The 24268-nt window shown below is 35.6% G+C and overlaps 1 long non-coding RNA gene and 1 other non-coding gene across 3 annotated transcripts; both read left to right on the forward strand.

Annotated features, from left to right (window-relative positions):
• The first annotated feature begins 397 nt into the window (after nt 1-397).
• On the forward strand, nt 398-15180 carry LOC127871595 (uncharacterized). Of its 2 annotated transcripts, none has more exons than XR_008045469.1 (2): nt 398-599; nt 13162-15180. It is a non-coding gene; the product is annotated as an uncharacterized LOC127871595 (long non-coding RNA). The 2 variants fall into 2 exon arrangements; XR_008045468.1 differs by lacking the exon at nt 398-599 and adding an exon at nt 11882-12088.
• Nucleotides 15181-23523: 8343 nt separating this feature from the next.
• Trnav-uac (transfer RNA valine (anticodon UAC)) lies at nt 23524-23596 on the forward strand. The gene has a single exon. It is a non-coding gene; the product is annotated as a tRNA-Val (tRNA).
• The last annotated feature ends 672 nt before the right edge of the window (nt 23597-24268 follow it).

Raw genomic sequence — 24268 nt, forward strand, 5'->3', positions numbered from 1 at the left:
TCTTTGTTCCAAGAGATGTTAATTAAATATTTCGCGAAACCGAGTACGTGTATATAACACTCGTTTTTACGTCTGTAAATACTGTAATATCGATCAATTTGTCTGCGAACATTTACTCTATGAACATTTAGCACTCCTGTATATTATAATTATTAGTGTATAATTTAGCAAAAATGATCAATCTTATCAATATAATCAGATATTTTTAAATGTCAACATATGACTGTGCAATGATCCGAACTCAATTTAAGGTCACTTGGTTTCAAAACATTGAATTATTGTTTAACATTACCCCACCCACTTCTGACAATTTCAGAAAGTGATATGTCCTTAATCAATATAGATATTGTCTGAAAACAAAAGTATCGATTTTCAGAAAATGAATTCACTACAAAAATAAGATTGATGTGTAATAAAAGCCTGTGTAGACGGACGCAAATAACTTTAATTACGTTTTGAAACTTTCGTATGAAATGCTTAGACTACGACCGTCAGAAATTTATTATTCACAGGATTCGATAAAAAACACTTTTGACTTGATGTGTAGTCACGGTGGAGTTTTAATCGGAAAGACATTGGATGATATTTTGCAAAGGAAGGTATGATTTAACTCAAAAGGGCAAAAATGGAAATAAGTTCAGACCTAATATAAAAGAACATACTGTTTATATGAAATGTTTTCTCAAATAAGTGAACCAAGAAGCACTTAAACTTAACATATTGATTTTTTTTAATGTTTTCTTAACGGAAGTTGACAAACGTTTTGACAAGCTATTATTATGAATCAACATTAGCTGTTGTCGTCTGCAAGTCTGTACTTGCATGTTAATTATCTTTTTTTTCCTGAACAATTCTGCCGTACAATAATCTGTATTTATTAAAAAATACTAATAACTGTGTGCATGAACGTTGTCGTCTAATATTCCTTAAACTACGTCGTTAATTAGGAGAATGAAATAACACATAAATCCTTAGTCGTTACTTTGTTTTGGCAACAGTTTTACAACAACCAATACAGCTACCTTTAAACCGCACCTTACTACCACGTATACGTCTACCCAATGATAACGATATCATATATCCGAGTCGTACAAAAAATAATCTCGAAAAACTGGTCCATTTAAAGACTAATTCCTATTTTACAAAACTCTATTCATGACATGATTGTTTAATTTTTATCTTATCCTTTTCCTGGTAAAAAATTATCCTACTATGTTAATCCACGATTGCATGCATTGTATAAACAAAGAATGGCAAAAGCATATCATTACTGTCTACAAAGCGGACCCTTTCGTAATATTATAAATCGTCAGGAAAAACTACATAAGCATAGGTTTTAATTATGTAAATCTAAATGCCTTTAGGTTTATATAATTTGAATTCAAACTAAAAAGTGATGCCCAGCTATAAGAGATACTATAAAACTATGTTAAGTATGTTACATAAAAAAAGGTTTCTTTACAAAATATATATCTGCTGAGCTGCATTGTTGTTAACAACAGCACACCCCAGTATCATTCAACTATGTATAGCTAATACTTATACTCATAGTGTAACTAATGTTGCTACTTTTACTGCTTTTTCTACCTCAATACAATCAGAAACTGTAAAATTGTTTTACTTTAACATATCCCTTAATAATATGGCTTACTTATTGCATCTTCTTTGTTCAGGACAGCCATATACAGCATTCCAACAATCACGGTTGTAAAACGGAATGGGCAATGGGTGACGGCCGAAAATCGGCGACTCTGGGTATTCCGACAGCTGGAGGAGCTCGGAAAATGTACCTTCATCGACGTCAATGAAGGATACTCTATACCGGCCGCGAAACTAACGTTAACTAACGGCGGTGTTACGGTACGCGTCCGCGGAAATCCGTACAGACGGTCAGAATACCTGTACAATGACAGCAGCTTGTTCAGTAATTCGTACGACAATGCGACTCCATACAGTAGCAACTCTACTCGTATAACTACGAGCTACTCGTTGCCGCCCGCTCGAGTACAAGCGACTCAGTATCAGTCTCAGCAACACACGTATACGGAACCTGGGAAAAACGCTTCGTGGTGTCTTATAAAACTACTAATTTTGGTTATAATGTTTATTCTTGTAATTGTGGGGAATGTATTGATTTAATACCGATGCCGCTAAACAAGCAAAATCTGAAGCTTCGACAAACTGCAGTAAGTTACATGGATCAAAGGGGTTCAGATATTCATTGGATAAGTGACATAAATTTCCAAATTCTTACCATATTTGTCAGAAGCATGTGAACCGTTGCGATGTTTGACAATAAAGACCATATGTGGTATTGGCAATCACAACAAGAAGAAGCCTTTGCCGCTTTAAAGCGACTAGGACCGAGCAACCAGTGCTGAGATACTATGATTTGGCAGAGGCAGTAACTCTACAATGTTAAGCAGGGATTGGAGCAACATTGCTTCAGAAAGGACAACGAGTCGAATTTGTGTCGAGAGCGTTCATCACGCCAGAAAAAGTTTTATTATGCACTGATATAGAAGGAATACTTATGAAAATACTATTTGTGATTGAACGGTTTGAACATTATATGTACGGTTATTCTCAAATTTCTGTTCATACAGATCACAAACCTAAAGAAGCAATCTATGGAAAACCCCTGTTAAACGCGCCAAAAAGGTTACAACGGAAGCTCGTACGTCTTACGACTGCAGAAATACTGAATGAGTCTACAATACACAATAGGTACCGATATGTATATAGCAGATACCTTATCCAGGGCATTTGTACCAACAACTTGGAAAGAATATGATGACACTATTCAAGTTTCCAGCATACAACAACAGAAACTTGAACGAGATTTATCAGTAATCAACTTTGCGGAAACAGTTAATGTGACTGAATAGCGCATTAAGCAAAATCGAGTACATTCTTACCAAGATGAAGCGTTATAAACACTCAATTCAGTTATTCTGGCAGGATGACCAGAATCGAAAGCAGAGGTACCTTTCATAATTCGTGAATAGAGTACGATTCGGGATAATTTAGAAGTCCAAGACGGGAAAGTTAACAATGGTTATAGGTTAAAAGTGCAAAAGACACTTCGCAAGTAAAATGCTTACGCGAATACATGCATGTCACGTGGGAGTGTAGAAATGACTAAGAAAATCGCGCGACACGCTCTTCTGGCCAAATATGAACAGTGACATTTGCAATTATGTTGAAACAATTAGTGTATGCCATGAATACAGTGCAAACCAACAGAAAGAGACTGTTATGGCGCATGATGTTCCAGAGAGGCTCTGGAGAAAGGTGGGTGTTGATATTTTCACCTATAAGCAGACAGACTACTTAGTTACAGTTGACTACTACTCAGATGTCTGGGCATTGGACTTTCTAGCAGACACAGCCTCATCTGCGATAATAAATTGTCTGAAAGGTCACTTCAGTATGCACGGCATCTCAGATATCTCATATCGGAAAATGGTCCTCATCTGTGTAGTGTGGAATTCAGTAAGTTCTCGCAACAATGGGAATTCGATCATGTCACATCCTCACCATACCGTTGTCAGTCAAACGCGAAGACATAGTCAGCAGTCCAAATTGCGAAGGGCCTGGTAAAAAGGCCATTAAAAGCAACATGGATATTTGTAAAGCTATTCTCGACTGGAGAAATACCCCAACAGAAGGAATGGACAACATTCCAACGCAAATTTTAATGTCCACGCGAACTAGGAACACATTGCCTATGAGCTTCTTAAGCCCAACGTAGTCGAAAACGTTCAACAGAAGAAAATGCTGAAACACCAGCATTCCAGGTTCCAGTACGACAAAGGAGCCAATGACTTGCAAGAGTTGGCAATCAGACAATCGGTCCGTATGGCGCTTCTACCAACTTACCAAGAGAAAAAATGGTGGCTCGGAATATGTTGAGCAGCATTCAGCGCGATCCTATGTTGTAGATGTAAAGGGGCATCTGTACAGGCGAAACTGAAAGTACATCAGGTCTACATCAGAATCCATTCCGGAGTCAATTTCAGTAAACATGTTTTCAGTGATCAAAGTGTGTGGAACAAGTAATTGTAGAGAAAAGTTCAAGTGAATAATCAAGTATTAATTCTAGGGAAATTACAGCCACTAGTGAAAAAGTATATATAAGTGGCAAAAGTTCACATTGTAAAGAAAATCCAATTAATGTGCTAGAAACTTCGCCTTAAACAGAAGCAGTGAGCAGACATTCGGTGGCTATATCCGAAAAATCAACCTCCAAAGAAATATGAAGATTTCGTTTATTGTAAATGTGTACTTAAAAAGTAGACTAGTTAAGTTAATTTAATTAAAACATAGTTATAGATGATTAAAGTTCTTTTAAGTTGTATTATGCTCAGACTGAGTTGTTAAGTCAAGGTGTTTTTCCATTACATGCGAAATTGCACTATCGATTAGTGTTAAAGTTAAAATCTCATACCTATTGACGTGCACTTGTTTATGTTAATATTTCTTTTAATGGTTTCAATTACTGGTAAATGCTGTACGTTTTATTATTGCATTGTTTTGTAAAGAAGGGGAGGTGTTACGATATATAGGAAATAGACTTACTGAGAGAATATTTGTTTATTGTAACCAATAACGTTGGGTACTGTGTACTACGTCATCGTATGTCGTTGAATAAAGATACTACATGAAACGATAATACATGAAACACTTAGAAGGGACCGACACACCTCGGGTCCGAAAAAGTCGCATACCCGCTCATATTTGTCGACATGAATAAGAATATAGGGCAAACATATAAATATAAATGTCAATGACAATCGTATTAAAGATCATCTGAAAGTCTGAGACCGTTTAACGACATCTGCTCAATCGCAGAGATGTTCACGAAAAATCAAATCAATGATCCTTTGTAAGTACGTTCATATAATGGTATTTTTCTGATTTTTTAAAATCGTGAAAATTGCACCAAAACTGACCATGCCCCAGGGGCCACATCTATATATGCATATACATGTACCGGTATATTAAATTTCTTAAAAATCTTCAAATATTAAACCGCAAGGCTCAGAGGTAGTACAAACATGCACAACATTAGTTGTTTTTATACATTCATGGTAACTACAAGATGACTGTTGTCATAACATTACTATAAACATTGAAAGAAGTTTATTGCATAAGCACCAGTCCATCCTAGTCAGGCTATGCAATAAGTGTGCACAGAGAATCTTTTGGTGGTCCTACAACTAAACACTAAAAACTATTTTGATTCGCTAAATATGACACGGCATTTTCTCCGTACATAACAAGCGCAAATAAAATCTTTGGGAAAAACAAATAGTAGGATTTCGACAAACGTCTCTCAACCAAATTACTACAAGTTATTTTGATTCCTCAAAAGAATTACTCCCATGTTCTGAAAACATGTCAGAATATTCTAAAAATTAGTGATTGAATGTCCAAAACGACGAGTGATGACTGAGCAATCTGATCGGTAACCGAAATCTGATTCAGAAAACAGTTTACAAGAAATCCAACAAATAGCGATTGTTTTATTTTTCTTTTTTATTTGTAAGCGTTAGCTCACAGATAATGTAGAGGCAATTTTGAAAATCAGTATGGGCTTAACTACGCTAGGAACCGTAACCCGTGACTGCCTGTATGGATAACTGCAGAAAAATTAATCAGACGACGAATGCTAAAAGCGTCTGCTCTAACCAACGCATCTGCCTGTTTATAGTTCCCAATGGTACACTACATAGTGTGTTTGTATTCAAAAGTATTTAACAGCTTGTAAGACAACGTTTTCCAGTCTAGTGTTTGTCATTGAAATCAGTACATTTAGGCTGATTTCAGGGAAAACGGAGCTTAATGCATGTTAAATAAGATTAACCTGTGCACACTGATAAGCTGTATCAATGATTTGAAAAAAACCCACACATATCAACCTGTGCTTTAAGACACACTCTGTATAAATTTGAATGGGTTGTGGTCATTTTAAACTTGCGATATAAACAGCTATAACATAATATTGAAAAGTCAGTTGCGTCTAAGATTATACAGCGAACAAATTCGGTGTATTCAGTGCTTTGATTTTTTGTAATAACTGGTCATTTGTGAGTGCAAATATTCAAAATAAACACACGTTAATAAATGGGAATGTGTTAAAACTTCATTCAACGATCTATCTGTTTTAAGAGATAGTAACTAGATATTTCGCGCAATCGATCATATATCACATGTTTGACGTCTGTGATTCATATGGCATAGTTCACAGCGACTGTGAAAAATAACTCTACGAACATTAATCATGTCTGTATATGATCATGATGATTGTATAACTAAGCAAAAATTGATTAGTCTTATCAATCGAATAATACATTTTTAAATTTCGATGTTACACTGTTTAATTTTTCAAATTAAATTGAACGTCAGTTTTTTTTCCATAAAATGTAATCAATAAAATGTTTTTCTAAAAACGAAAGTAGAGATTTTCAGAAAATGAATTCACTACATCAAAAAGCTTTGTTTGTTATAATGACCGGTAAACAATAGGGAAGTAACCAAGATACCTTTATTTAGCTGGAGATAAATATTATTTGGTTTTAAACGTTGGTATCAAAATGCTTAGCCTACGACCGTCTGATATTCACTATTCGCAGGATTCGATAAACAACTATTTCGACTCGAAGTGTAATCACAGTGGAGTTTTAATCGGAAAAACATTGGATGATATTTGTGAAGGAAGGTATGATTTTACAATTACTATTACGACTTTTATTATAACAACAACTGCTATAACGATTACTATTACTACTACTACTACTACTACTACTACTACTACTACTACTACTACTACTACTACTACTACTACTACTACTACTACTACTACTACTACTACTACTACTACTTCTACTACTACTACTACTACTACTACTAATACTCATACCTCTATTGCTACTACTACTACTACTACTACTACTACTACTACTACTACTACTACTACTACTACTACTACTACTACTAATACTACTTCTACTACTTCTACTACTACTACTACTGCTGCTGCTGCTACTACTACTACTACTACTACTACTACTACTACTACTACTACTACTACTACTACTTCTACTACTACTACTACTACTACTACTACTACTACTACTGAAAATGTGATATTGTTTTAATAATATGGCTAATATCTACTATCTTCTCCTTCCGGCACAAACATAAGCGATATTCCAAAAATCACAGTTGTGAAACGGAATGGCAAATGGGTGACTGCCAACAACAGGCTCCTCTGGCTAGAAAAGCTCGGAAAATGTACTCACATCGACGTCTACGAAGGCTTCTCTTTACCTACCGAGAAACTCACGTCAACAAACGTCGGTGTTACGGTGCACGTGCGCGGAAATCTGGGAAGCTACTATCTTAGCCGGTGGGATTCCATATTCAACGACAATAACTGGTACCGAAATTCGTAAGGCGGTGCCGCGCAGTAGCAAATCTAGTCGCATTAATATCATCATCCCTTCGCCTTCTGAGCGAGAACAACTGACTATGTCCGAGTATAAAGAAAGTGAGTATTCGAATAACGATCCTTAAAAGCAGTTCGTCAAAGTCGTATAAAAGAGATTATCCGGAACCTCGCGTGAACGACTCGTGGTGTGAATTTACAATTTACAATTATGTTTATAATGTTCATACTATTAATTTTATGGAATGTATTCATTTAATTCAAATGCCGTTTTTCTATGGTGTTTTATTGCTCAGCAGTTTCAACATGTACACAATGCAGTGTTTTCTATACTCTCTTTAATGTTACTTAAATAGTTGTTATACTAGTATAATGATAATGTTAAAACTTATGTATGAATTATTATCTACTTGTGCATATAAATATCCGTTGTATCTGTATCATAACATTACGATAAACTGTATATGCTTAAATTAAACAAATATCATGTACAGGTATATTATGTTCTATTACCAAATCATGTACGTATGTCTGTAGAGGTTTCAATGATATAAATTTAATAGAGTAATTTTTTGTTCACATTGCATTATCGGTTTTTGTTTCACTTATTGTTTAGTTTAAGACGATCATATATGTTTTGCATATAATGATTTATCTTACTGAGATTTGTATTTTTTATTAATACTTTTACAATTATTGTAGCAAATATGAACATACAATGTAAGCAAGACTGATCGAATAGCCTACGGACTATCGTGCTTGCTGTTCAATTCAAATCTGCTATCTAATTAGCGTCGCAAGAAAAGTGAGCTTTTAACAGTATGATCTTTTATCAGTATGATCGACGTGTCGTGTAAGAATGTTTATTCGTTTTCTTGGTTTTAAAAACAAACATTAATTTCCTATTGTTTTGATTGAGCATGTAACAAAGTACATGACAAGTCACGTGTGAGTACATCGCATTATCATGCTTGCCATGAATCTTTTGCCGAGGCTCAGATCATTCAAGTTCAAGTAGCCTTTCATAGTATGACGGTTTTTCATTCAAGTAAGAGGTCAAATCTCTCACAGAGCCTACTTCGGTTAGGGAGACATATAGGCTGACAGACGAAACAGGAGACTGCAAACATGTTCACTTTCATTCGAAAAAGGTCTATCAGTAAGCCACTAGCATGTACTTCTTGGTGCGGAATCTGTCATGAATATGACATTAGGAAATTAAAGTTAACGTGGCGATTATGATTCCATTTTGTAACGGAAAAACACTTAGTCATATTCATCCCTCAAGTTCATTTGATTTCATTTGAACTTGAGGGATGAATATGACTAAGTGTTTTTCCGTTACAAAATGGAAATAATTTCAGCAAAATAAGTCCTTGTATTAAAATTAAATTTAACACTTGTGTTTTTTTACTAATCTGACCGGCTTTTATGTTTTTTTCTGAAACTTACTTTTTTTGTATTCCATGTTGAGTTAAAGAGCATGTTGTTTATTTATAATCATAAACGCCACGTTAACTTTAAATAATCGAAAATAAACCAATGAAATGTTATTACATAATTAAGTCATGCATGTGTTGCATTTTCTTATTTAATTGGGGAACCGCAACGAATTTTATTTTAAAAACTAACCTAAGCAGACCTACCGACCCTTATATGTTGGCCATTGTAGTAGAAAAGTTGATTTCAATGTATATATGCTTTATCTATGATAAAAATTAAGCGATTTTCTGAAAAGTTCATTTACAGCAAAGATGTGCTTTATCTTTGACACAAGGTTAAGAAAACGAGACGATGTAGATGAATCATAACTAAAAATTTTGTATATTAACTGACAGAAATTTACGAATATTTCGCGTTTAAGCTTTCGTATAAAATGCGTCTAATACCCCGATATATATTATTGGCAAGATTCGTCAAACAATTTTGTTGACGATAAACCTACAAAGCGTTTATCATATTGTCAGTGGGTGATCTCTGTACTCCCTTCGATTTCTTTATGCAGCATACCTACTTATTCTGATCCTATATCTTGATTATCATCAACACTTGCAATGTAAATGCTTTGTAAAACATTACTAGGTTCATGATGTGATGATTCAATTTAATTACATAACATTTTCTTTCATCAGCTGTCCATTTAACCCCTAGAATTTGGACGACTTAAGAGATATCGTTGATATTATGTATAGAAAACAAAGTTTATGGGAAACACCTTTATACAATTAATTTATGTATGATATCCCATCATTCCCTTGACCGGTTTTCCGTCGGAGACGACGCCACAGAGATCTGCCAGCCAGTCAGGTCTGTTGTGGGTTGCTGAGAGTTATTCGTCCGTACGGAACGACAACTATAGTGGACAATTTTCCTTTCGATCTGATGAAATACGGATGGGAGTCAACGACTAAAGCAATGGCGACGCAATGCCAAAAGATCTGGAAGAAGAGGAATTGACGCAAGGAGTAGATCCAGTTTTTGATCAACCCACTACCAAACGGGGAAATATGAAGCTGTGCGAGAAAGAATAACTGAACAATTAGCATCCTCAGTCATCCCAACAAAGTCATTCTACGTATTATCCCGAATAGTTTGAAAAGTAAGGACGATGAACTGTTGTCTAAAGAGCAGCATACATTCAGAGCACATTGACGAAAGGCTGGTGCAAGTCTTGCTATGCGTGTCCGGTCCAACCTTAGAGTTCCAGTCGCCATCGACAATGATGATATCTGTCTTCGTGTCCTTGACTCTGGTGCTCTTTAATTTTTCCTAGAATTGTTCAATATTCGTATTCTGATGTTGAAGCGCAGACCTGTATGATGGTGGTGTTGTCAAGTATCACCGAGAAACGTTTAGAAATGAGCCCGCTGGAGACCGGGATGCAACTGATGGCGCTGTTGACTACCTACCTACTAACGACAAAAGCAAGCCTGTGGCGACGTATAGAATGCTTAACGCTTTACCATATCTTGGGATCTTTTTCTGTTGATGATCCCACCGGAAATCTGCTTATCCGATTATGTCCAATCTAAGAGTGGTCTCTTGTTTATATTGTTCAAATCACGACTTGTGGTAAAACCTGATCAGATGGTTATGTGTTTTAAAAAACTTGTAGACTAAATTATTTTAAAAACTAGACTTTTACTCCGAATATAATTATATACATAACGTTGACAAACGTCGTGTAAGAAACTTTTGGTACGATGTTAAAGAATGCTTAAATGTTTCTCATGTACTTGATAAATTATAACATAGTTCAAGTGTTTTTATTTGTTGGGACGTCTTACCTTACAGGACAAATGGTATTGTGATAAAAAAAAATCCAACTGAGTCCAGGTCTGATTTATAATTATTAAACCCTTGCGTTGCGCCAAAGATCCTGCTCGTAGTTCACAAAGTTTAAGTTTGGTTCGTTAAAACATGTTCAGCATAAAGGTCAATGACTTGAAAAAAATAAAAAAGGTCTTGTCATAAACCACCGACAATTTCTAGTCCTGCTTTGCAATACGCGTGCAAATTGAATCACCGGGTGGTCCTCTAACCAAATAGTCCAACTATCTTGATTCGCTAAGGCTGATAGTGTATTTTTTCCTTATATGATTAGAGCAAAAAAGTCCTCTGTGAAATAAAGATATCACAAAACTGCTCTAGACCAAATTGCTGTTATTTTGATTCATTAAAAGATCGTTACTGGGAAGCGGTGCAGTTTTTATTATATGGCCATGAACACACTTAAAAGTAATGTAAGAACCACTGACTGAATTTCGAAAACTTCAAAAGACTAAATACTATCACGTATGCTTAAATCGAAACCGAGATTAACGACAATAGAAAACGAATAGCAAGGAATCCATTGATTTGTTTTAAATTGTAAGTACTGGAGTTTTGTGAATGAAAATATTCACAATAAACAAACCTTAATAAATGGGAATGTGTTATTCCTTGCAATTAATACTACCTGTCTTATAATTATTACAATACAATAAACAAAATAGATTTCTATATTACATTATTATTTAAAATTATCATTCTTCAATCTTTGTTCCAAGAGATGTTAATTAAATATTTCGCGAAACCGAGTACGTGTATATAACACTCGTTTTTACGTCTGTAAATAATGTAATATCGATCAATTTGTCTGCGAACATTTACTCTATGAACATTTAGCACTCCTGTATATTATAATTATTAGTGTATAATTTAGCAAAAATGATCAATCTTATCAATATAATCAGATATTGTTAAATGTCAACATATGACTGTGCAATGATCCGAACTCAATTTAAGGTCACTTGGTTTCAAAACATTGAATTATTGTTTAACATTACCCCACCCACTTCTGACAATTTCAGAAAGTGATATGTCCTTAATCAATATAGATATTGTCTGAAAACAAAAGTATCGATTTTCAGAAAATGAATTCACTACAAAAATAAGATTGATGTGTAATAAAAGCCTGTGTAGACGGACGCAAATAACTTTAATTACGTTTTGAAACTTTCGTATGAAATGCTTAGACTACGACCGTCAGAAATTTATTATTCACAGGATTCGATAAAAAACACTTTTGACTTGATGTGTAGTCACGGTGGAGTTTTAATCGGAAAGACATTGGATGATATTTTGCAAAGGAAGGTATGATTTAACTCAAAAGGGCAAAAATGGAAATAAGTTCAGACCTAATATGAAAGAACATACTGTTTATATGAAATGTTTTCTCAAATAAGTGAACCAAGAAGCACTTAAACTTAACATATTGATTTTTTTTAATGTTTTCTTAACGGAAGTTGACAAACGTTTTGACAAGCTATTATTATGAATCAACATTAGCTGTTGTCGTCTGCAAGTCTGTACTTGCATGTTAATTATCTTTTTTTTCCTGAACAATTCTGCCGTACAATAATCTGTATTTATTAAAAAATACTAATAACTGTGTGCATGAACGTTGTCGTCTAATATTCCTTAAACTACGTCGTTAATTAGGAGAATGAAATAACACATAAATCCTTAGTCGTTACTTTGTTTTGGCAACAGTTTTACAACAACCAATACAGCTACCTTTAAACCGCACCTTACTACCACGTTTACGTCTACCCATTGATAACGATATCATATATCAGAGTCGTACAAAAAATAATCTCGAAAAAATGGTCCATTTAAAGACTAATTCCTATTTTACAAAACTCTCTTCATGACATGATTGTTTAATTTTTATCTTATCCTTTTCCTGGTTAAAAATTATCCTACTATGTTAATCCACGATTGCATGCATTGTATAAACAAAGAATGGGAAAAGCATATCATTACTGTCTACAAAGCGGACCCTTTCGTAATATTATAAATCGTCAGGAAAAACTACATAAGCATAGGTTTTAATTATGTAAATCTAAATGCCTTTAGGTGTATATAATTTGAATTCAAACTAAAAAGTGATGCCCAGTTATAAGAGATACTATAAAACTATGTTAAGTATGTTACATAAAAAAGGTTTCTTTACAAAATATATATCTGCTGAGCTGCATTGTTGTTAACAACAGCACACTCCAGTACCATTCAACTATATATAGCTAATACTTATACTCATAGTGTAACTAATGTTCCTACTTTTACTGCTTTTTCTACCTCAATACAATCAGAAACTGTGAAATTGTTTTACTTTAACACATCCCTTAATAATATGGCTTACTTATTGCATCTTCTTTCTTTAGGACAGCCATATACAGCATTCCAACAATCACGGTTGTGAAACGGAATGGGCAATGGGTGACGGCCGAAAATCGGCGACTCTGGGTATTCCGACAGCTGGAGGAGCTCGGAAAATGTACCTTCATCGACGTCAATGCAGGATACTCTATACCGGCCGCGAAACTAACTTTAACTTACGGCGGTGTTACGGTACGCGTCCGCGGAAATCCGTACAGACGGTCAGAATACCTGTACAACGACAGCAGCTTGTTAAGTAATTCGTACGACAATGCGACTCCATACAGAAGCAACTCTACTCGTATAACTACGAGCTACTCGTCGCCGTCCGCTCGAGTACAAGCGACTCAGTATCAGTCTCAGCAACACAAGTATACGGAACCTGGGAAAAACGCTTCGTGGTGTCTTATAATACTACTACTTTTGGTTATAATGTTTATTCTTGTAATTGTGGGGAATGTATTGATTTAATACCGATGCCGCGACTACGTGTTGCTGTTACATTTGAAATGTTCAGCATCTGCAATTTACACACTACAGTACTATCTTAGATACTGTACCTGACACAAACTTACTTCAAAGCGAGTAAATGCGATATTTCTGTCAAAACACAGAGCTGATTATTTAAAAAAAATGTTCTGAACAAGTAATAGCAGAAAATAAACGAACGTATATATTTAAGCAATTCTAAATTACATCTGCTGTACCGCAGTAGACATCTCCATGCACACAATAGACACAGGGTTGGTTCTTCAAAAATACGACTCAATTTGTTGTTATTTGCGTGCGTAAACATGTTCCTTTAAATTTAATTGAAGTAAATATGTGTTTGATGGTGACCTACAAAGATTATTGATTAATTTTATACAGTTTCCTCGTTTATACGTCATACCTTTGTTAAAGATTGAGAGCGTAAAATGTTAATATTTAAACCTTATTTAATCACTTTGTTGTCAATGTAATGGATTTGATACAAATATAATGTCACGACTAAAACGTATATATTAGTAATAAAATACTTATACTGGTGAATATTTGTTGTACGTGTATAAGTACTTGATCATAAGCTGTATATGCGTTATTAAAATTGAATAGTGTGGTCTTTTCTGGTATGTTCTATTATTAAACCATTTCTACAAGGAGATGATGATGACTATGATAAAACTGCACATACAATTGTAAACCGTTTTTTGATGATTTTGTGTTATATACTTTAGTAATGAAATATTGTAAATACATGTTTATGATATGGGGATGGCATAAAGAGGTTTCAGTGGTACCATTAAATATTTGTTTTTTTTCAAATTGCATGTTTTGTTTAGTTTGACTTATTGTTCAGATTTATTTATCTTTCTGTGATTTTTATCTTACTTGATTTTTTTATTTAAATTTCCACACATTTTGTTCTTCCAAAATCAACTATCAAACGCATGCAACTATCAAAACAAAATTATTTTAAGCGTTTTAAGGGCAATTTAGTAAAGAACCCTAACTTATTCGTATAAAGAAAGCTTGAGCAGTTTTGTATTGCAGTGATCACATGTACATGGCATGCAAAACAAAATGTTCGGATAACATACGGCTGTCGTGTGTGCGTGACCAAGGTTTTTATCAGTCTGCCTGTTATTCTGCTACTTTAATAAGGCAAATGAATAGAGACAGAATACACTTATCCGTACTTTGCTAACGTTACAATTTTACAACAACGACCAAATCGACTACATTTACAAACGTATCTTAATACTACTACTACTTTAAATGTATTGGCTTTTCCGTGTTCACAAATTTCTCCTAGTATGCTTATTTGTTTCCTACCGGTTTCACCGGAGGGGACTTATGGTTTGCGCGTTAGGCGTCTGTGAGTCTGTCTGTGAGTCTGTCTGTGAGTCTGTCTGTCTGTCACACTTTTCTGGATCCTGCGGTAACTTTTAAAGTTTTTAATATTTTTTCATGAAACATGCAACATGGATAGATGGCAATATGGACATTATGCACGTCATTTCATTTTGTTCCTACGTCAAAAATTGTGGTTGCTATGGCAACCAAAAAAAACCAAAACTTAAAATGGTGCAATTTCTGCCAATGGTGGAGCCGGTAGGGGACCATATTGCATGCCAATAGCCTTGTTTATTATTGTTGTATATTAACAACAGTGTAGTAGACAAATATCAAAAGATTTTCTATGATGCGGATCCCATTTAACTAGAGACATCGATTTAAAATACTATTTTAAGACTATATTATAAATTTAAATCTCTCATGTATTTATGTGTAAATAATATATATTCACAATATTAATAACAGTTTTGTCAATTTAAAAAAGATGCTTTCAATGTGTTTAAAGTATATTACATAAGAAATAATTTTCGACACAAATATATCAACGACCTGCAATTTTCTTACCAACTGCAAATCAACTGCATACCATTAAACTTCGTATTTCTGTTTCTTGAATATTGAACCTATATTGCTATGAAATGCTTACGATATGATTTATTGTTCCATGTTGTCATGCACTGAATAAGTGTTATATAAATTATAAAAAGTGATACTTGTTACTCACTGTACGGTGCTTGCATGGTTAAGTTATTGTATTATATAGATCGAATCGTTATTGATCGGCTACACAATACATAATTAAGTAATTATGTTACGCATTTGCAGCAAGAAACTGTGTCTAATTCGACAGTCACTTCAATTATTATTTTGTTCTCTTCATCACAAGCCTTGTAATTGTATACGCTTTTGTAATTTATTGTCAATGAATCTGAACAGCAAAACAGACATTCACAATTACAATATCGTCTTTGATAGTCGTAACGTTATAATTATTGTAATAGCATTTACACCTCTTCAATATTGATCAAACTTCAAAATTCACTGACATGTAATCAATACCCACATCTAAACATTTGCACAATTTTAAGAGATAATGAATTATTCGTCAAATATTTTTATTCATAAATGCGTTTCGGTTAAAAGTAAAGGACAAGTAGTGTGACATTTTACCCCATAAATATATTCAGACCACATTTGAGCGTAAAGTTTACAAATGATGGTTTCTCAAAACAGTAGACTTCCGAAAAAAGACCAAGAAAATAATTATTTGGGGTATGTGATCAGATATATCAGTTATAAATATGGGGAATCGCACATTTATATATGCAAATTAGTTGTCCGTGGAAAAATTAAGATTTTTCAGATTAATTTCACTGCGTCTACTCTTTCAACTACAACTTGCTCTTCTTCCTCTACCACCGCTACTTCTTCCTCTACCACCACCATTTAAGATTGTTTATTAATTACATAATAGACACAGGTTCATTTCGTCAAAAATACGAGTTTATATATGTTAATCGGCGTCAACTTGTTCGTTTTAAATCTAATTTAAGTAAACAATATTTTTTTGGGGTTTTTCACTGAAGAGAAAGCACTTCCTTGCTTGGTAGTAGCTCCTTATGGTTACTTGTTCTAACCTGACACGCAACTCTCTGCTTATTGTTCCATGATCATGCGCAAACCACACCCTGGTAACCGCTTCTGCTAGCGGGCAAAACGTGAAGGGCTGGAACGCTTCGAACGACCAGCTGCAAGTGTTTGGAGAGGATTCGGGCGCCGCCAATAGTTATTGAGCCCAATGATAATTACTAGACATCATTATAACAGGCCCGACCGTTCGGAATAACAATAACCGCGAACTTCACTGCCTGTCTGCAGGGTGAATGCGACAAGTCAACTACTTGAGCTTTTTCATCGATCAAGCTGGCAACAACGGGAACAACCATAGGAACTTAAAACGTTACAAAACTTCATGCGTGCGACAATATCCACGAAATTAAGCTCAAGCTGAATAGCTACTGCTGGGAAATGAACGGACCTGCCGAGGTCAGTTGGCTAGGGTCCGGAGATACACCAACGGACAAACCCCACAAAAATATGATTAAGCGGGGAGGATTCGAAACATCGCCACGAGATTGTTTTTCATCGTTAGGAAGGAGGTTGTCAAAATCGTCATCAGTTGCACATACGTATCAATCAGGTTCATCTTTATCATCAATCTCAGCGTGAATTCACAACATCACCATTATCCAGGTTTATGCACCTATATCAGACTATGTGACGGGGAGATTGAACGGTTGTATGAAGAGTTAGAGCTTTCCATGTCACGAAGAAAGACATCCACATCGTCCAAGGAGACTGAAACGCAAAGTTTGGACCAGACGACTTTGAAGACTGATCAGGGACAGCACTCAGATTTGATGTATGAGAGACCAATTACAGAGGGCTTAGAGTTCTTCAGTTCAATAGAAGCCACCATCTTACACTGGCCAGCACGCTGGTACACCACAAACCGGTCAGAACAGCGGCCTGGCATGCTCCACAACCAGATTGATTTCATATTGTCTGCATAACGGTTCAAGTCTAGTATAAACTTTGCGAACACACAAACGTTTTCTAGCGCAGCTATCGGGAGTTACCATGCCTTAGTACTCACCACCATCAAGCTGAAGCTAAAGATGAAGCGCATCACCAAGAACCTTAAGTTAAGTTTTATAATCAGAAACTTATATACCAACATATAGCAGAGGCATTTCAAGAATAGATAGGCGGTAAGTTTTCAGCCGAGAACATCGTAGACAAAGACACCATCACCAAGAACATCAAGGAAGTCCTGCTGTCATCAATCGAAGCAGTTCTTTGGACAAAATAAAGAAAAAAACATGCTACGGATGACCGCCGAGATCATAGACCTCTGCGAAAATAGAATAGAGCTGAGGCATCAGAAGAACACCAGCCATGAGTCTAGGACAGAATACCAGAAAGCAAACAGGGAGGTGAGGACGACGATGAAGGAGGCCAAGGAAGAGTGGATTAAGGAGTAATATGTCAACATTGATAAACGACCCCATTGGCGGAGAATATGTGTGTTTTCTTCTCTCATTTCACCCAAACGACCAGTCCGGTCAATAAAATGATGATGACGCCATTTAAAGATTGTCAATTAATTGTATATAGTCTTTATCGTTCATATTCATACATTTGTTAAAGATTGGGAGCATACAATGTTTACATTGATATCGTGTATGATAGCTTCATATTAACTTTAATATATGTTATACTATCATTATGTTATGGAGTTAGTTAACACGTGTGCATGTAAATATTGGTTGAACGTGTACTTGATGTTAAGCTTTACATGCGTATTTCAAACGGAATATTATGTTCTGTTATGTTCTCTTACTAACCCATCTCCATATGGGCGTGACTGAAAAGCACACACATTTTTTATTTTTGATAATTTTGTGTAATATTCGTTAAAAATGATGTATTGTTAATACAATTAAATGATATTTTAACGTCATATTACTGCCTCAGTGATACGTATTATATGTAGTAATGTTTTTTTTCACATGGCTTTTTTCGTTGTGGTTTGACTTAGTGTTGAGTATATGATAATAATATATGTTTTACATATGCAGATTTATCTTATTTAATCATCTTACTTGTGTATTGTATGTATACTTTCACACAAACTCATTAATTCGAATATTTACGCATGCCCAAGTGCAATAACTGTTGACATATAAACTATCCAAGCACAATTATGAGTGTAGTTTTTTAACGGCAATATGATATTAAGGTAGCTGAGTTAAGTCCTTCGTGTAATATATGATAATTTGTGTATTGCTGTGATCACATGTGGATGACACGCACATAAGAATGATTCGAAAACATACGGAATGTCGTGCGTGGTGATGGATTTCATTCTTTTTGTGTCGACACTTCCTCCATTGCTTAATTTAATCATATTAACTATACTTTCTATTGGGTTTGCGATCATAATTGCTTAATTCTATCCTAATGGCTACATTTCTGTGTACATTTGCATCTTTTTATCATAGTGGGGAACCGTACAGAATTAAACGAAACCCCCTAATCAGGATTTGCAAAAAAGTGCGCACAGAGAACCATGGGATGGTCTTCCAACAAACAACTCTAAATAGTTCGATTATGTGAATGTAAAAAGTCATTTGTTAGTGCAAATATACACAAAAAACGTAATGAATGGGAATGCGTTAAATATTTAAAGCAATAATAGCTGTCTAAAAAGTAAAACATGTCCAATGAACTAATTCATCTGTTTCAAGAGATGTTAACTTATTATTAAGCACAACAGAGTAAATGACACATGTTTTTAAGTCTGTCATTAAATAATATTGATAAATGTGTTTGCCAACATTTTACTTGAATACAATTTAGTATTTGTGTAAATGATAATGATTATTGTATAACTAAGCAAAAATTAGCAGTGATATCAATATAATTTTTATTTTTTATTTCCGATGTTTGGTTGTGGTGCAGATCATTCAGGAGCGGGAAGCTGCACTGTGCGGCCGGTGTTCGTTAAACGGAAACCTTGGTTCTCCAGTAGACTTAAGGATGTTTTTTTTATGTTGATGACCGTCTTCATTATAACAACGCACGAGATTGGCAACAGACATTCGGAAGTACTGATATATCTTGCAGCGAAAGGGCACATTCTAGTGGAATTTTGTTCAAATGAGAAACATGTTATTAAACTATTTGCGTACAATTACACGCCCGGTAAACCAACTTATGAATCCCCAATAGGGATACGCTTAAAATCATAAGTTGTACTTCCGGGGATACATAAAATAACAGGAAAACTGCCAAAATGGAGCCTCAAGAGGTGAGTCGTTTTGATTTGTCACATATTTCCTCTACTATACCTTTTCTCCCAAAAAGCTCAATGCTATTCGATCGCACACACATTATTTATGGTAAATTTGTAATGACTAAAGATTATTTTTTTGAATCCGTCCCGAAATCGCTTTCCTAGTGGTGACCTAGATAGACATTGGGGTTAGCATTTCGAATTTTCATCGAAATTCTTATTCGTAACAGTCGGACATTGTATCCATTTTGTTATATTTTGAACATTTCATATTGCCAGCGACATCAGAATGTTCTCCTTTGTCGCAAATCGTTTTGGAACGGCCACAATTCACCAAAATCTAATAGGGATACATAAGTGGTATTTGGATACATAAGTTGTATTCGTAGTCAACATATCTCTTGCTCGTGTGAATTACTTTGGGGGTCGAGTGCAGAAAGAAATTACGGTTATTAGGTCTACTCGTATAATCTGATACTATCAGTGTTGGCTACACCATCATTATTACTGTAATAGTGAGCTTTTAAGTTTATAAATGAACTGCACACATGTCATATCTCGACATCTTTGTAAAGCACCATGTCATATTATTTTTTCATCAACATGTTGGATGTAAAGTCGAATTTTTCCACCAATACGATTTTTTTAAGAAACCCTGGCGGATATGTTACTCGCGGACATTGGTTAATATAATTGCCGATGCAAAAACTTTTTCACTAGCATACCAATAAAGAAATTTGTAAATAAAGCGCTTCATGTGGGACAAATCCCTGCATCGTCGACTTTTAATAGCCATATTTCAATTAATCTTGAATATTAATAACCAGGATTTTTCTAACATACATGGTAATACCTCCTTTGCATACACCTAAATATATTTTAATTCAAAAATGCCTTTAAACAATTATAGAACTGGATTTACTTACCCTACCGAAATTCATCGAAATCTATCGGCAACTTCTCCTAGCACATCCAACTTCTCACAGCATATCGGGTTAACGGGGGTGAATATACTTTCAACGCCGTCGGCGCTCTCGTTATCAGCACAATCACCTGATTAAGAATTGTATGTGAGCAGCTGTCGAGTCACTTGAGAACCGGTATAAGCTTATTTGCACGCATGTTTCCACGTAAAAAAGATTTAAAAAATGTTTCCACGTATTAAGTTAAGATATTACGGATATATGTGTGCTTGCTCTATAGTTTAAATGGACACAAAACGACCATGTATTGTAATTGGCACATTTGCATGGTTTACGCATAGGGTATAAGTCTTAAAAGAACGCCGACAATTTCAAACAAACAAATATAATATGAAATCATACAATCATAATAACTTGATAAAAACTTCCATAAACACTATAAAACTCTTGATAGTTTATTCTCCATCTTAAATGAGTGCCAAAAAATAAACTCCTTAAAGCCCCATTAACACTCAAAATCAACGAAAATTTAGTATAATATTTCGTAAAATAAAGTTAACAAATAAATAATAGTGTTCATTATAGCAATAGCCAAAATGTCAACGCTAGATATGTTCTGGCGACATTGATTTAACGAGATACAAAATGCTCGTTCTTATTTTGTGTGTGAATATATTCCAGGTTTATTTCCCGCGACGATATTCGCACATTTACGAGCGAACGCGAGATTGGCTTCGGGCAGCGTCGGAAGCATGACGTAGTTCTCATGAGAACTATGATAACTACGTCGTGCATCCGACGCTGGCCGAAGCCAATCTCGATTTGGGTATGCACCTTTAAGGGCCCCTTTTAGACAAACAAGAGATATCTCCCATAAGCGAACTAGTGTACGCTGACCTCCTGTCAACTGCCTACCAGGCTAATATAGTTTCGCCGGGACTTTTAATTATGGTCGGCCTTACGTGCAGCCCTGAAAGCGTATTATGCGTCATTTTCCATTGAGTGGGTATGCACATTCAAAGGCAAGAGTTATCCTCTGGTTCCCCGGTGCACGCTGACCTCCCGTCCACTACCTGTCGGACTCACCTAGTTTCAGCCGGGAATTTTAATTCGGGTCGGCCGTACATGTGATGTATTGAACATTTTATAAGTCAAATTTTGTGAGTGGGTATGCCCATTAAGTGCCCCTTTCAAACAAATACGAGTTTTCCGCCGGATGCGACCTAGTGCGAGATGACCTCCCGTCGACTGCCAGTCGGGCTAAATTAGTTTTAGCCTGGACTTTTAATTAGGGTCGACCGTACAGGCAGCCTATTCAGCGTATTAGGCGTCATTTTCCAGTGAGTGGATATGCACCTTTAAGGGCCTCTTTTGGAGACAGAAAAGCTATTCCCGGAGAGCGACCTAGTGCTGACCTCCCGTCGACTGCCAGTCGGGCTGACCAATTATTTGCCGGGACTTTTAATTAGGATCAGTCTTACATACAGCTTATTTTTCGTAAAAATGCGTCATTTTCCAGTGAGAGGGTTTGCAACTTTGATGGTCCTTTTCGGAAAAACAAGAGCTATCCCTTGGACTCGATCGAGCGCAATGTTACCTCCCGTCGACTGCCTGTCGAGCTGACCTAGTTTCGGCTTTAAATGATGGTCGGCGTCAGGTGTAACCTAGTTGGCGTATTATGCGTCAGTGTGACGCTATGCACTTTGTGCCAATAAACAATAGTTTAAATGGTTTCTGTTCCTTTCTGTTTAGAATATTATTTTATAGGATTTGTCTTAATACTTTATTCCAAACAGGACTTCTTAAATAGCAATAGCATATAAATATGGCATTGTTATAGTGTAAGCCTTATGAGTGTCTACTGTTTGGTATCGAATAAATTGTTTGGAACAAGGCGTTAATAAACTATATTTGTATCGTTTATATTTCTCTCTGTGTTGCATAGTGATTTCCATAATACTTTCGTTTGGTCAAAAAAGGAAGTTTTTTAATAAGGCGTTAAAGTAGAATATTACTATGGCATTGACTTACAAACACCAAGTATGACATTTTACTGTAAATTTTATATTAATTTTACTTGTTTTATAAAAAAGTCTTTAAGAAATATTTTTAAAATTCCAAAGTATCAGTTCTTCACACATTTTTGCCAAGTATTCTATCTGACAAAGTCTGGTTATATTTCAGGTTCAGATTATAATTAACTACAAAAACGTAACGCATCAATTTACAAACAACAAAAAGACAAGTTTGAGTTTGTATTTACAGTAAGGATTCCTGCAAATCTTCAACATCCCGACCATCAATAAATGTCTATTTAATAATATTCACATATATCATAGATAATGCAACTGGTATTAAACAAATTCAAAATTACCATTTACATTCGTTTCAGTCACACGGAATGCTTTTTAAATACAATGTATGGTAATGAGGGTCGCGATGCGCAAAACCTTGCGCTTATTTTGTGTTAACTGATAACGCTGCTATAACTGCTATACATCTTTCAATATAGTGTGACCTTCACACCTGCCAGGCCCTGACTTAGAGCCCCAACGGAACCACCCATTGTAAAAACTTTGAAGAAACACTATGCATATACGCATTTGGAGATGCCGGGGATCGAACCCGGGGCATATCAGGTGCATAGAGGTCGTTCTAACACTGAGCCACACCCCAATCAGTGAAATCTACGTGTCTCATATGGAAACGACAGTAGTTATAGGTTCATGCTCAGTAGATGAAATACAGGTTTCGTAGTGTAGTGGTTATCACGCTCGCTTTACACGCGATAGGTCCTGGGTTCAAGCCCTAGCAGAACCATTCTTTTTAATTACATTAATTACTTTATTTGTTTCACTTGAATGCCATCGTTTTGCAAAGTGTGAACTTCACACCTGGCAGGCCTTAAGTTCGAGCCCCAACGGAACCATTCATTTGAAGAACTTCAATTACTTTAAAGCAACACTATACATAAGCGTTTACATGTGAAACAACATTACAATAACATAACCATAACATGCCAAGCGAACACCCTACCACTTGGCCACATCCCCATCAGTTTGTGAAGATCATTCAACTTAATCTACGTGTTTCATAGGGTAACGAGAATTTTAACGAGAATTGTACCACCATTTTGACGAAAACATGTGGTAATGGTATTATGCTCAGTAGATATGAGTCGTGTTTTGAGAAAACTTGGCCCCATGCATGTGCAAAAATCGTCGTCCCAGTTTAGCCTGTGCAGTCCGCACAGGCTAATCAGTAACGACACTTTCCGCTTAAACTAGATTTACGGTAAAAAGGGACTTCCTTTAAACGAAAATACCATTAAAGCGGAAAGTGTTGTCCCTGATTAGCGAGTGCGGGATGCACAGGCTAATCTGGGACGACACTTTACGCACATCCATTATGCCCAGTTTTCTCAGAACACGACTCTTATAATACAGGCATCGTAGTGTAGATGTTATCTAGCGAGAGTCCCACGTATCCACC

Source organism: Dreissena polymorpha, chromosome 3 (assembly GCF_020536995.1).
Source record: "Dreissena polymorpha isolate Duluth1 chromosome 3, UMN_Dpol_1.0, whole genome shotgun sequence".
Lineage (NCBI taxonomy): Eukaryota > Metazoa > Mollusca > Bivalvia > Myida > Dreissenidae > Dreissena > Dreissena polymorpha.